Consider the following 13,927-nt stretch of genomic DNA (forward strand, 5'->3'; position numbering starts at 1 on the left):
GAATATTGCTTTTCCCAGGAGAAGAGGCTCAGACTTATCAAATGGAACCAGGATCCATAAGACCCCCCTGATTCTGGGTTCCTGACCGACTCCCAGCGTCACCCTGAGCTGCCCATGCTGCTGTAGTTCTTATGTACACATTTGAGAGGTGAGGAACCAACTTACTTAGATAGATTTTTTTCAGAGGATAATAATATTTTCTCTCATTATCTTTATCTGCCAAGCCAGAGGGGGTGTGGCGTAGGCCTGGGAAATAACTTTGCAGGTGGGAGGATTGAGCTTAAAAAGCAACGTTTGTGTGAAGAGGGTGCTCCTTCCCTTGTCTTATTTCACCACGAAGGCATCTCAGGAGATGCGTCTGGATGGCTTTGGTGGAAAAGTGAGATTTGCCTAAAAAAACTCTGTTAGGGTGGGGTAAAGGAAGCCAGAAAACCAGCAATTGTATCCTCGTGAAGCAAGGTGTGTTTCTTGAACTTGGGTGCAAATAAGCCCGGGGGTAGGCAAAGATACCGAACAAATACGGCATCTTCCTGAAGCATCAATTCAGTCTAATAATATTGGGGGAAATGATTTTGTATTAATCCCAACCCATGCTTCAGGAAGTTGAATACAAAATTTACAAAAACTTAAAAAACTGCAATGTGTGAGTTCAAAGAAAGTTCACACTCGTAGGCAGCCTCTGTTTGTTACAAGTCCTTCCCTTGGGGTATGTGTATCCGTCTTCTGTAATTAAAGAGATTTAGTTGGCAATGTGTGAGAGCTCTGACAAAGACCATTTTCATGTGGGAGAGATGATTTCTGGACTCAAACATTTTGTTGATTTGCTATCTGGCCCTGAGCAACACACCTGTCCTCTCCTTACCTGTACTGTATTTATAAAGTTGAAATAAAGTTTTATTTGTCTTGATGCTTCAGGCTGAGCCAAATGATCTCTTGAACATCTCTGAGCTCTTGGCTGTTTCCTTTTCTCTGGTCTTGAGAAGAGGAAAGAGCTCTTATAACATCTGGGGTGTGGTCCATTGTTCTACTGCGTTTAAGCAAGGGTTTCAGTTGCCCTTCACCCGCAGGTCCCGGCCTCAGGGGGGCATGTTGGGATGCCCTGAAAGGAGCAGGAACTGGCTGCTGGTACGGAGCTTCTCTGTCTCTCTGGTCATTATGCGCACATTTCTCTCTCATTGGAAATGAGCGATGGCAACCACCCAGCAGGTGACAAGCTCCAATCAGCCTAGTGGGGGTAGCGGTGGAAGCACACGCCTTATTAAACACAGCCCATGACAGATTGAAGTGCTGGGAGCACTTGCTAAATGGTTTGGCAAAGACACAGATACTTTTGCCAAGTCTAGAAACTACAAATCTCGAATCCATTATAAAACAGCTTTATACCGAGGGCCTAGCTGATTTGGAGATTATAAAAAGTGTCACACTGCTGACAGGTTTTTCAGATATTTGCACAGAAAACGGATCCTCTTCAGGATTCCAAGGCATCTTTGTTTTGGGGAAATCCAATGGTAAGTGGAAATTCAGGAGCACGTAAGAAAGACGTATCAGGGTTGTTGGGGGTGATCTGTTTGTGAGTATGGATAGCAGTTTCCCAGCCCTGGGCTGCAGAGCTGGAGGGGACCTGGGGCCTCGGCTCTGCAGGCTCCTGTTTCCAGGGAACGGCAGAGATGGGATGCTGAGTTTCCATCTGTAGCTGCTCTGGTGAGGTCTTTTACCCTAAAGTGGTTACTTGGGGGTCCCTGCCCTCCTCCTAAGCTTGACATTCACTCTGCTCTATTCTGGACCAAGTCATTGAATAGTACTGGGCCTGACCCCAGGCATGGTTACCAGTGACCCAAGGAGACCACCTTTGCCTTTATGGAGAGTCTTTGTATTTACTCAGTTGTTGATTCAGTAATTCTTTTTGAGCACATACCATGGAATCTGAAAACCGAATTCTTCCATTTTACTATTAAAAGTAAGTTTAACAGACTTATTGGTGTCTGTTGGTTTGAGAATTAGGGGGTGGTTCATTTTATGACACCTTATATTTGTCATCCTACTATATGTTATCTTAGGATACCCTATCACACATAATAGAGTGACAACCTATTCTTCCCTTATAATAGCACTTATCATACTGCACTGTAGCTTCTTATTTAATCACCTGTCTCCCCTTCTGGACTAGAAGCGCTATGAGGGCAATGATGGTGTCTCCCTTTTAAATTGTTGTGTCTTTAAAGCTTACACATATTTCTGGGGGATGGAATTAAAAAATAAATACTTTATTGACATTGACCTTCTGATCAAATCCAGCAAAGGGTCAAACAGAATTCTCAAATGATACACATTTCATCTTCCTTGAATCTCCAATATTTTATAGACTCAGTGTAAGTCCAAGTGTGGGGGTCAACTTAGATCCACTGAGAATGTGTATTTGGCCACCACTCAGTAGGATTTGGGATTTCAGGGAACTAATTTCACTTCAAATGATAGTGAGACAGAAAACAAATACAACTTAGAAATGTGTTGTTTTGAAGTTCAGTAAAAATAATCCAAAAGCTTCACTGTTTTAGTAAAATAACATTATTTTCAAGAAAGTTAAAGTGATTAATACAATTCTAGAGTAGAAGCCAAATATTTTTTGTTGTTTCTTTTTCATTTTCATACTTTTTATTCAGATGTTAGCAGATTTGGTAGAATGAGAAGAAATAATGAACATACAAAACAGTTTTGTTTTAACACATGTTTACTTAGGCTGGTGGTTAGTCCAGAATGAAATTGTATCATCATCTCCTTGTGAAATATGAGTGTGTGGTCAAAACAACCAACTTTGCCTTTAGCAAATTCTTGTGGCCTCAAGAAAATATAAACCATGTGGCTTAGACTGTTTTGTCTATAAATATGACTAGTTAGAAGCAAAATGTATGGCACATAAATTTTAATGGGTGATTTGCCGACAATTGTTATTGCTTAAAAATATAGCTGAATTTAAGGAAACAATGAAAACTGTGGGACACAAGGAGAAAATTCTGAACTGTAGTGCACTTGTCTAAGGATTTTGCAGCTCTTCTTTTCCTTAACATACAAAGTCTAATGGATGCAGAGTTGAGTATATCATTGCTGCCCTAAAAGACCCTTTTCTCAGTGGAAGGCACACATTTAACCTGAAATTACAGTGCCTTGTGCTCTGAGAGAATTTGGGGTAGAATGTTGAGGCAACACTGAGGGGAGAACTGGACTCATGTCAGAGCTGATGATTGAGCTAACGCTTCCCAATTGAATTGGAAGTCTCTAGATAGCGAGGAGGGGACAGGGTTTTTAAAGCAAAAAGCAAAACATATGCAGACATGAAGGTATCAAAGAGCTTGGTGTAGATCAAGAGGCTCCTTGTAAGCAGTCTCAGTTTGGGGGAGCCTCTGAAATACTGAAAACAGAGAGGGAAGGTGATCAGGTTTGCGGTTGAAAAAGCTGTCCCTGGAGAGTTGATTGGAGAACCTATGGGGCACTGAGAGATTAATTCCTTAGCTGTTTCAGTCGCCTAGAAAACAGGTTATGGTAGCCTAGGATTTTTTGGGGGGGATATTTTATTAAGATATAGCTAACATATAATGTCATAAGAGTTTCAGTTGTGTAACTAAATAATGTAATAATGTATATATTGTGAAATGATCACCATAATAAGTCCAGTCAACATTTATCACCACACCTAGTTACACATTTTTTTCTTGTGATGATAGATATCTTGTTCTTTTTTTTTATTGTTGTTCAAGTACAGTTGTCTCCATCCAAACTAGGATATTTATTGGTAACAGTTGAGGGCATTGCCAAGAATGAGACTGAATGGGGACCATGGAGTTTCTTTCTCAGGGAAGACAGTGGGGATAGGATTGAGCCCATAGACAGTAAGAGGGGCTGGTGTCAAAGGACCGAAAAGCTCTCTGGGGTGGAAAGATTGCTGGGGGAGGTGTGAGACGGATGCTGTAAGAAAGTATGGTGCTCAGAAGGCAACGTCTAATTTATTTTTTTATTTCAAAGGCGAAGTAGTTCTTGCTGATAATAAACTGCCCATGATGTGAATTTAGGAAGGTGAAATGGAGAAGATGCCCTGCTGAGAAAATCGTGGACTGAGTGAGCGTGGACTGAGCTGAAGCACACCCACCTGGGCCTGGAGAGCTCCTGGTGGAGAAGAGAACCGTGAGCCAGCTTGCTGCTAGTCTTCATTGACTAGGGCATGGTATGGTCCAGAAATACTGACTAGGACAGATGATGGTCCATAAATACAATGACATGACTCTGGAAGGAGCAGAGGGCTTTTACAGGACTACAGTGGAGAAGTGGTACAGAAAGAGCCTCGAGAAGCTGCAAAAATGTGCAAGAATCCTATGTCTCAAAATGAGAGGGAAGCAGAAGTGATTCCTCAGAAGAAAGTCACATTTCAGGTAAAGCAAGAAGGTGGAAGGAGCTGGGATTGAAAAGACCTGGAACGTGGGGACCTGGATTGGGGTCTGGAGAACTCCGCTTTAGGAAGGAAAGAGGCATTGGTGCAGACTGGGTAACTAAAGTGAAGCTGGATGTGAGGCGTGTGAGTTCCAGTGGTCGTAATGTTTCTGAAACTGTCAGGGGGAGAGGCATGCTCAAGCTTTTTAAATCCTTTTATTAAATGTGAAAACGAGAGGCTGTCAGCTTCCTTAAGTGGACTTTGTTGTTTGGTCTGTAGCCAGAGCTTCATGGTGCTGCCAGTGGGCCTCATATCTAAACAGGGATCAAGGATGCAAATCCAGAGGGCTGTCCCTGGAGCTCTGTGTCCTGGGCACAAGCTGATGGCTGTATTACCCACCCCTCAAACTGATATAATGGTGAGCTATCTAGACAGGATGCTGCAGTAGCCAGGACAACTCACCCCACGACGATTTTAACCTCCAGATCGTTTTCAGAGACTTCTCAGCAAAGACACAGTTTCTTTTATTGTGTATTTAAATGAATGAGCTCTAACCTTGGGGAAGGCAGCATCAAAGATCTATCTGTTTATCATGAATAATGAGTGAAAAAGCATTTAAATGTTAACTGGGAATATTAAGTATCAGTACAGTGCTTGTGCAAACTGGCCCTTGGGTGTTGGGGTTGGTCTGCCTCACTAGCTGTCTGTGTGAAGTACTCCTGGTGCTGCGTAGCTCCTTTACTCCCTCCTCGAGTGCGCCTCCTGTCTTCCCTCTCTGGTCCCCGAAGAAAGTATTTTTTCAAGCTCCATTCTCAAGCTTGGGAATTTTTTCAAATGCTTGGTTTTCAAGGCCTATTTATTTTCAAATCTGTATGGCCTATTTCTTTCTCTGACCCAGAATGCAGACTCTTGCTACTAGAAATACACATATACAGGTTGGGGCAAAAGTAGGCTTACAGTTCCGAGTGTGTAAAACACACAGGTTATTCTTGTATTATTATTTATTAATTGTTACATTGTTTTCCATACACACAACTGTAAACCTACTTTTGCCCCACCCTGAGAACACTTTTCCAGAGATGCACAATTATTGTCATCTCGGCAAACTTATTCAGGATATCCACTTATTATCTCTCTTCCCAAACTCCTATTCTCTCTCAGCCACGCCATTATCATCCCAGTCATTTAGGCCCCAAGTCACATGGTCCTGCTGTTAAAATAAGTGAAAATAGGTTTCGTACAAGGTCTGGTGGTCATTTTCCCCATTCTCAAACACACGGCTGAGTTTGACCAACTTGGTAGTTGGTTCAACCACCATATTTGGTCCTTCATTTGTGGGGTCAAAGTTATCACAGAGAAAACTCTGACCTGCTTTCTACCCCTCTGTCGCCCTGCAGCCAAGACAGTGAGTCAAAGCCAATATTGCATTCTGGAGAGGATGCTTGGCACTAGTCACATATTTAAAGGATAAACAGGATGCAGGTCATGGTACTTACTGTATTTTCGTTTAATTCATGAGTTAGTCCTTGCAAAAACTGGATGGAGCTTGGCGAATGATGGTAAATTATTATAAGCTCAACTGAATAGTAGCCCCGCTCATAGCTGCCTTGCCGGATGTGTTGTTTTTGCTAAAGCAGATTAATGTGGCCTCGGTGCATGGCATACAGCCCTCGATCTGGTGGCCACTCTTCCCTATTGCTACCACAAAGGAGGTTCTGAAACAGCTCACATTCTCATCGTGTGGAATGGATAATTGCATGCAGTTATGATTTGGCTTCAGGGCTGTGGTAACTTTCCTATTCTCTAGCACAGTATAGGCTGAGAAGCTGGAGGCCGGGGCTGTCCAATATAAATAAAATGTGAACCACACATAAAATTTAAATTTGCTAATAACCACATTAAAAAATAAAAGGAAACTGGTGAGAAACTTTTAATAATATATTTTATTTAACCCAAGATTTCCAAAATATTATAATTTCAACCCATAAGGAATAAAGTATGCTTAAAGACATACTTAGAAGTTGACTGATAACTGAATCAAATACCAAAAATAAAAATTTTCCTTAAACACTCATATTCACATGGACAGATATTATCTTATTCATTTTTATTTTTTAAATTAAATTTATTGGGGTAACGCTGGCTAATAATATTAGACAATGTTCAGGTATACAGTTTTATAATATATCATCTGTATATTGCATTATGTGCTTACCACTCAAAATCTAATTTTTATGCTTCTAAGTCGAATCAATTCTTTAAAAAAGATTGATTTGACTTTGAAGCACATGTGTGCCAGTTTCAAAATTACAACTGTTAAAATGAGGTAAATTAATTCTTTTGTCAACTCGATATTATTAAAATTAAATTCAAAGAGGTAATGCATAAATTGAAAAATTACAAAGTGACTAAATTTATTCACATCGAAAAGTGCCTTTCCAAAAATTTTTATAGTTTTTGCAATCAATTTACATAATGCTGTCAATTACAATTAAAATTTTCATAATGATTCATGTTGAAAAACTATGTATAATCATTATTATTGATTTATATGACAAAAAGTTTTAATTTCAATATAAATTTGCACACACGTCTACCTAGGTCACGAATAAGCTTTTTTCTCCCCCTCAGAGTTTCAAAGTTAATTTATTCACATACATTGTGGTGTCAGTGCGAAAATATAAATTGCACTGCCATTTCTGCCTTTGATTATTAAATATTTGGTAAGCATTCCTTTTGTCTAAGGAGTTTATAGTTTATTAGAATTGGAATTTACAGTTGATTAGAATTAGAGTTAACACTTTATTAGATTTGAGTTTGTATTTCAGGAAATCTTTATATAACTCCTTCATGACTCAACCAATGAGAATAAGGTCATTGAATTTGTTGTCTTTTTTTTTCAAAAGTTGATAAGCTAGTGATGATTTTTTACACATATACACTTTATGATTTTAACTACCGAGTCAGTGATGCTTTCCCTAGGGTTTGCTTCAGAAAATTAAACACAAATATTTTTAATATATTTTATATAATGGGATAAATAAAAAAGGGATTGTTTTAAAACATCAGTAAATACAATTTTGACTTAACATAGCTGGAGCTCTATCCACAGTCACAGAAACTATTTTTCATATTTGGATGAAAATTCTCTTTGAGATATGTAAAGCACTTAAAAATATGTATGTCTTGAGTCTGCTTTTCTTAGTTTTGCAAATTGATATTTCTTTATAAATTGGGAAGTGGGTTGAAACAAAATATGCTAAAGTATTAATTGGGCCATATCACTTTGTATTGTATGTCTTGTCTAAAGCTAATGAAAAGTACTTGCAATTTTTCAAATTTTGAATCAACTGATTTTTTTATGCTGTTGGAAAAGTCTGTTGTTCTAGTGATAACTGTTGGTTAATTGAGGATCTTTTCACTGTAAATTTCTTTGTTAGATTTTTCTTTTAATTCTTTAACAAACTTTTTATACCTGAACTAATTAATTTTATCATTTATACATCTAAAAAGGCACTTTAAATTTTAAGAATTCAAGACATTTTATAGTTGGTCAACATTACAAGCTCAGATCCCATTAAGACTCTGACAAAACTTTTGTTGGGTGTTTAATTCTGATTTTAGGTAACTAATTTTATGCTGTGGTTCCTTTTTCACTACCGAGAGGAATTTTTAAAAATCTAATTCACTATATATTATTGGCTAAACATCTCTTAATATTGCTCACTTATCATTTTAAAATGTCTTTTACACAACAAACAGCTTTTGTCTTCCTTTGCTGCATCAAATTATAATCGTCACTCATCATGAAGTTTGAGATGTTCCTGCTTCTAGTCACTGCTTCTTTGCCTTTCCAATTATGGTGCTGGCTTTTGTATCTTCAGTCCATCTGCATTAGTCATATGCTTGATTTTGACTTAAAATTTATTCATATTTATTTATTTATTTTTGTCTTTTTTGTTTACATCTTTCCTTTTTCTTTTTACATTTTCATTTAATTTATTGAGGTGACATTGATTAATGCAATTATATAGGTTTCAGGTGTATAATTCTATAATCCATCATCTGTACATTGCATCTGTACATTATATTGGGTTGTGTGTTCACCAACCCAAGTCAAAATTCTCCTATTGCCATTTATCTCCTTTAAAGAACAAACTGACAGTAACCAGAGGGGATGGGGGAGGAGGCTAATGGGGGAAAAAGGGTGATAGAAGAACATACATAAAGGACCCATGGACAAAGCCAAAGGTGGGGTAGGATTGAGGCGGGGAGGTGGGGTTAGGTGGGGTAGAGGGGGAGTGATGAGCGGGAAATTGAGACAGTTGTACTTGAACAACAATAAAAATAAAAAAGAAAACAGATAAAAAACTTGTGTTACATTTACACAGTGAAATACTACTCAGCTATAAAATAGAAGGAAACCTTACCCTTTGCAACAACATGGATGGACCTGGAGAGCTTTATGCTAAGTGAAATAAGCCATTCAGAGAAAGAAAAATACCAGATGATTTCAGTGACATATGCAGTCAAATGAAAAAAATAACAAACTAACAAACACAATGAAACAGACTCGCAGATAAAGAACAGCAAGTGTCTGAGGGGAGAGGGGCTGGCAGGCTGCTTAAAAAAGGGATTAATCAAGGACTTCCGCCAAGATGGAGGTGTAGGTGGAAGCACTGGCCTTCTTGCACAACCAAGTTTAAAAACAACAAAGTTTTAGCAACAAAAACACAGCCAAAACCACAGAAAATTGAACTACACGGAAGTCTGACAACAACGAACCCTTCAGCTAAACCAGTAAGAGGGGCAGAGCCAGCAGCAGAGCGAGGTCGGGCAGGAAAGATCCACCCGACCGACCTGGGTGCACAAACCAGGTGCGCCAGCAGCTGTGGGCAGATCCCAGGTGTGGAGAAGCGGGCGGACCCACTGAGGGCGCAAGGCAGTGGACCCACTGAGGGCTGGTCACGGTTCCACATTCACACGCTGATAGACCAGTAAAAGAGTGAGCAGTGAGACGGACCTCGGACCACGCAGGCCCCATTGGCAGGAAGCGGCAGAGGAAACCACTATTGTCCCTCTCTGACCCCTCCCCCACAAACTGCGTCACAAACCAGCGACCTGGGTAGCCCTGCCCTCCTGAACACGTAAGGCTTCGCTCCTCCTACGTAACAGGCACAAACAGATCAAAACATGGCTCAAGAACAACTCAGAGCCCCAGAGCCCATAATTCTAAGGGATGAAGAAATAGCCAAACTTTCAGATGCACAGTTCAAAACACTGGTGATCAGGATGCTCACAGAACTGGTTGATTTTAGTAACAAATTAGAGGAACATATGAAGGCTAAACTAATTGAAATGAATGGAAATGCACAGGAAACCAATAATAATGGAAAGGAAACTGGGACTCAAATCAAAGAAGTGGACCAGAAAGAGGAAAAAAATGACAAACAGAAAAGGATGAAGAAACAAGAATTCAAAACAATGAGGAGAGGCTTAGGAACTTTCAGGACATCTTTAAACATTCCGACATCCGAATTATAGGGGTACCAGAAGGGGAAGAGGAATAGTCACTAGTGGAACACTTATTTGAACAAATAATAAAGGAGAATTTCCCCAATCTGGCAAAGGAAATAGACTTTCAGGAAATCCAGGAAGCTCAGAGAGTCCCAAAGAAGTTGGACCCAACAAGGAATACACCAAGGCACATCATAACTATATTAGCCAGGATTAAAATGAAGGAGAGAATCTTACAAGCAACAAGAGATAAGGGGACAGTCACCTACAAAGGAGTTCCCATCAGACTGTCAGCTGATTTCTCAAAAGACACCTTATAGGCAAGAAGGGGCTGGAAAGAGGTATTCCAAGTCATGAAATCCAAAGACCTACAACCAAGATTACTCTATCCTGCAAAGCTTTCATTTAAAATGGAAGGGCAGATAAAGTGCTTCTCAGATAAGATCAAATTCAAGGAGTTCATCATCACCAAGCCCTTACTATATGAAATGTTAAAGGGACTTACCTAAGAAAAAGAAGATAAAAAAGATGAACAGTGAAAGGACAGCAAACTCACAGTTATTAACAACCACACCTAAAACAAAAGCAAATTAAGAGGACAGCTAGATCAGGAGTGAACCATAGAAATGAAGATCACCTGGAGGGTTAGCAACAGGGGAGTGGGAGAAGGAGAAGGGGGGAGAAGGTACAGAAAATAAGTAGCATAGATGGTAGGTAGAAAATAGATAGGGGGAGGGCAAGAATAGTATGGGAAATATAGAATCTAAAGAACTTGAGACAGGTGGTCATAAACTAAAGGGGGGAATTGTAGAGGGAGAGGGTGTGCAGGGTGGAGGGGAATGAAGGGGGGAATAGAATAACTCTAATGGCATAATTAATAAAATATATTAAAAAAGGGATTAACCAAAGAAAAAATTCAGACACAGATGACAGTATGGGGATACTCATATTTATTTTTAAACTAGAAACAGTTTAATTATATTACAATGAGTAATAAACACTTCAATTATCAGTTACATTTTACATAGGAATTGCTGTCATGCAAACTGATTACAGAAAATATTCCAATAAACACAATATTACCCTGATGCCTGAGAAAAGTTGTACTTCGTCAATTTGTTGCCACCTAGTTGGTCAGTCTTGAGTTTCCATGTAACACTAGAAATGATGCAAGTCCTTGAAACGTGCTCTGTAATGTGACAATATTACCTTATTTCATGTAATCTTTACTATAAACAATGACTTTAACAGCAAAGGTATTTTGCACTGCTTCAGTATTTATATTTAAATTCATTAGAATGGAAAATTTAATTCCTCAGTTGCATTAGCCACGTTTCACATGGTCAGTAGCCATGTGAGGCCAGTGGCTGCTCAAGTAGATGACACAGATCTAGACCTTGACCATCGTGATGGTCATCTCGCTGCCCATCATATTCATCCCTCATGTCCATGGCTTTGGGCTGTTTGGGCAGAATGAGGAAGAGGTAGCTCTCACCCTAGAAACTTTGATAAGAAACATGTTCCAGGGACAATATTGATCTATCTATATAGCTACTGCCGGCTGCCCAGCCTGCCAGCCATAGAGAGCAGTGATGAGCACCCAAATGAATGCCATTCCTTGAAAATATCAAGTGGCCATTTATTTGATAGCAATATGACAACTCTAGGTCCCTTTTATCCTGAGAGGCTAGAAATTCAGTTTCACAGGAATAGGTACTCGTGGCTTGTATAGGTAAGCCCTTTCTGCCTCAGGGCTTCAGCCAGAACCACTATTCATATAGTCTTGGACCAACAACATAGGATCTGAGAGAGAGAGAGAGAGAGAGAGACAGAGAGACAGAGAGACAGAGAGACAGAGAATAATTGAAATGCCTGAGAATGCTGCATTCCCAGAATTGAAAGGTTGAAATGGTGCCTGGAGAACAGGAGAAGGAGTAGCAAAGAGGAGCTGGCAGGTGAAATTGGGGAGGTCATCAAGAGCAGGTTATGAAAAGCTTTGCAAGCTGTGACGAGGAGTTTGGGCCATGTGGTTTGGGTAGCCAATGACAGGTTTTATGAAGGCAGGTGACAGGATCTGATTTGCCGCAAACTCCCTATTACCTTGGAATTTGCTTCTTACCTTATTGGTTTAGGGGAAGAGGAATGTGAATTTCCGAACAAGATACAGTCTCAGGGGAGCCAGGCCCCTGTCCCGTTTGTCACAGAAGAAAGCCCTCTCATTTTCAGAATGAGACAATTGTCAAGATTATGTTTGTTTTCAAGTAACGCAAACATACAAATGGGGTATGGAGGGGATCTTTTCCTGTTCATATTTGCAAAAACTGAGAACCAAACATAGAAATGCTCAAAGAGCATGTCTGAACACATCTCTTTGTAAAACATGACAGAAAGGAGTGATTATTTAAATTGGACAGGACTTCGCATCCCTGGCTCCTTGGTGGCAATGCCTTTTGTCTGAGCTCCCTTCCTAGAAAAATGTCACGAAGGATAAAAAATGAGTCCAATAAGTTTTATTCAGTTTCAGAGTCTATTATACATTCTGTTTTACACAAAGCATATAATTTTAAATTTCCTAGATAGGCACACAGAACATATACTTGGTAGATATACAGCTGTTTGTGCGGGTGCAATTGAAACTCTCCCGGGAGGCCACATTAATAAGCCCTCACTTGGGAGACAGAGCAGTCATCTCGCACCCCAGACAAAGCCCAGCCAGCACAAAAGTGATTCACAGTCATTCATAAAAACTGATGACCAACGACCAGATCTCAAAGGTGTGGGAACCTTTATTCTTCAGTCTTGCAAATGATGAAGCTCCCTTTTGTTAAATACGTATGAAGGACCCCTCTTTCCCACAATGGAGTCAATAAATGCGAAAGCTAGTTTTCCACATCTGACAACATGCATGAAAGCTGGTGAATACATATAGGATAAATATATATTTCCGTGGAAAGAGACTACTAATGAGTATATATTTATGTAGAGGTTTTTTTTCCACTGAGCTATTGATTCAATGTGAGGAAAAAAAATCAGAATCTGACTTCTTTGTTTTGGTGTCCTAAAGGCAAATTTTTTTCTGACAGCACATTTTAAAATATTCTTCATTAATCCGAGATAAAAATCTATATTCATAATTAGTTTCAATGGTTCTTCTGAACAAGATATTAAAATAGTAGTTTCTGTATTTAATAGCGGGAAGTAGATTAAAATAATGCCTCATTTGTAGCTTAATGTCAATGCCTGGCAGAGACATTAGGGACATTATTCATCATTTTTTGATCACCTGGGAGTCCCAAGGTTCCAGGTAGAACCAGCATAACTCTGTGACTAGCGGGTCCTGCTGGGGCTCCTCTTCTCTGTTTCAGTGGCTGAGTGACGTACCAAGTAGATAAGAGAAAGTAACAAGGTCATTTCTCTGTTTGGCCTTCACTTGTTCTGGCAGCATCTGTTATGTGCTCCAGTGTGGCAGTAACCTCTCTAAGGTCAGCTGGGATGCCTGGACCTGTGTTCAGCCATCATGTGGTCAGAAGTGCTTATGAAGGGAGGTTTGATCCAACACTCAGTGGAGGAGAAGAAGAAGGTGGAAGGATGGAGAAGCAGAGGCAAATCAGTGTTTGCTTCCCACCATTTGCACAATGGTCCTTGCATTTGGAAGGGTTCTTCAAGATATTTCAATTTGGAATACAATGAAGAAGTGTCAGACATAATTCATAATAAGTTGTAAGTCAGATGATATTTTGAGCCGTTTTCAAGGGTGACGTGATTAGGTTAAACCTTATGGACACAAGTCCGCCGGCATTTTTGGTTCCCCGTATCACATAGCTGCATGGCCAGTATCTGTGGGCTCCTGCTTTGTTCCATCTCTTCCTTGCCCTTTTGCCAAGCTCTGCCCAGTCAGGGCTTCTGAGCTCAAGCTCCTTTTCCACTGTAATATGACTCGATCCGTTCTTGTTGCAAATCCCGTCTGGTGGCATCATGAATGGTAGATTG

The 13,927-nt window shown here is 39.8% G+C and overlaps 1 protein-coding gene across 9 annotated transcripts in view; it reads left to right on the top strand.

Annotated features, from left to right (window-relative positions):
- The window catches only part of TDRD15 (tudor domain containing 15), a 395,033-nt gene that overhangs the window by 168,771 nt on the left and 212,335 nt on the right, over positions 1–13,927 (top strand). For 2 of the 9 annotated variants that reach the window (XR_008391968.1, XR_008391970.1), the window contains one exon: positions 4,018–4,656. The exons of the other annotated variants lie outside the window; for them this stretch is intronic. The gene's annotated coding sequence lies outside the window, so the exon portion shown is untranslated. Of the gene's footprint in view, positions 1–4,017; positions 4,657–13,927 lie in introns of those variants that run through there. 9 annotated transcript variants of the gene reach the window in all.

Source organism: Artibeus jamaicensis, unplaced genomic scaffold (genome assembly GCF_021234435.1).
Source record: "Artibeus jamaicensis isolate MK-2021 breed Jamaican fruit bat unplaced genomic scaffold, CSHL_Jam_final contig_465, whole genome shotgun sequence".
NCBI lineage: Eukaryota > Metazoa > Chordata > Mammalia > Chiroptera > Phyllostomidae > Artibeus > Artibeus jamaicensis.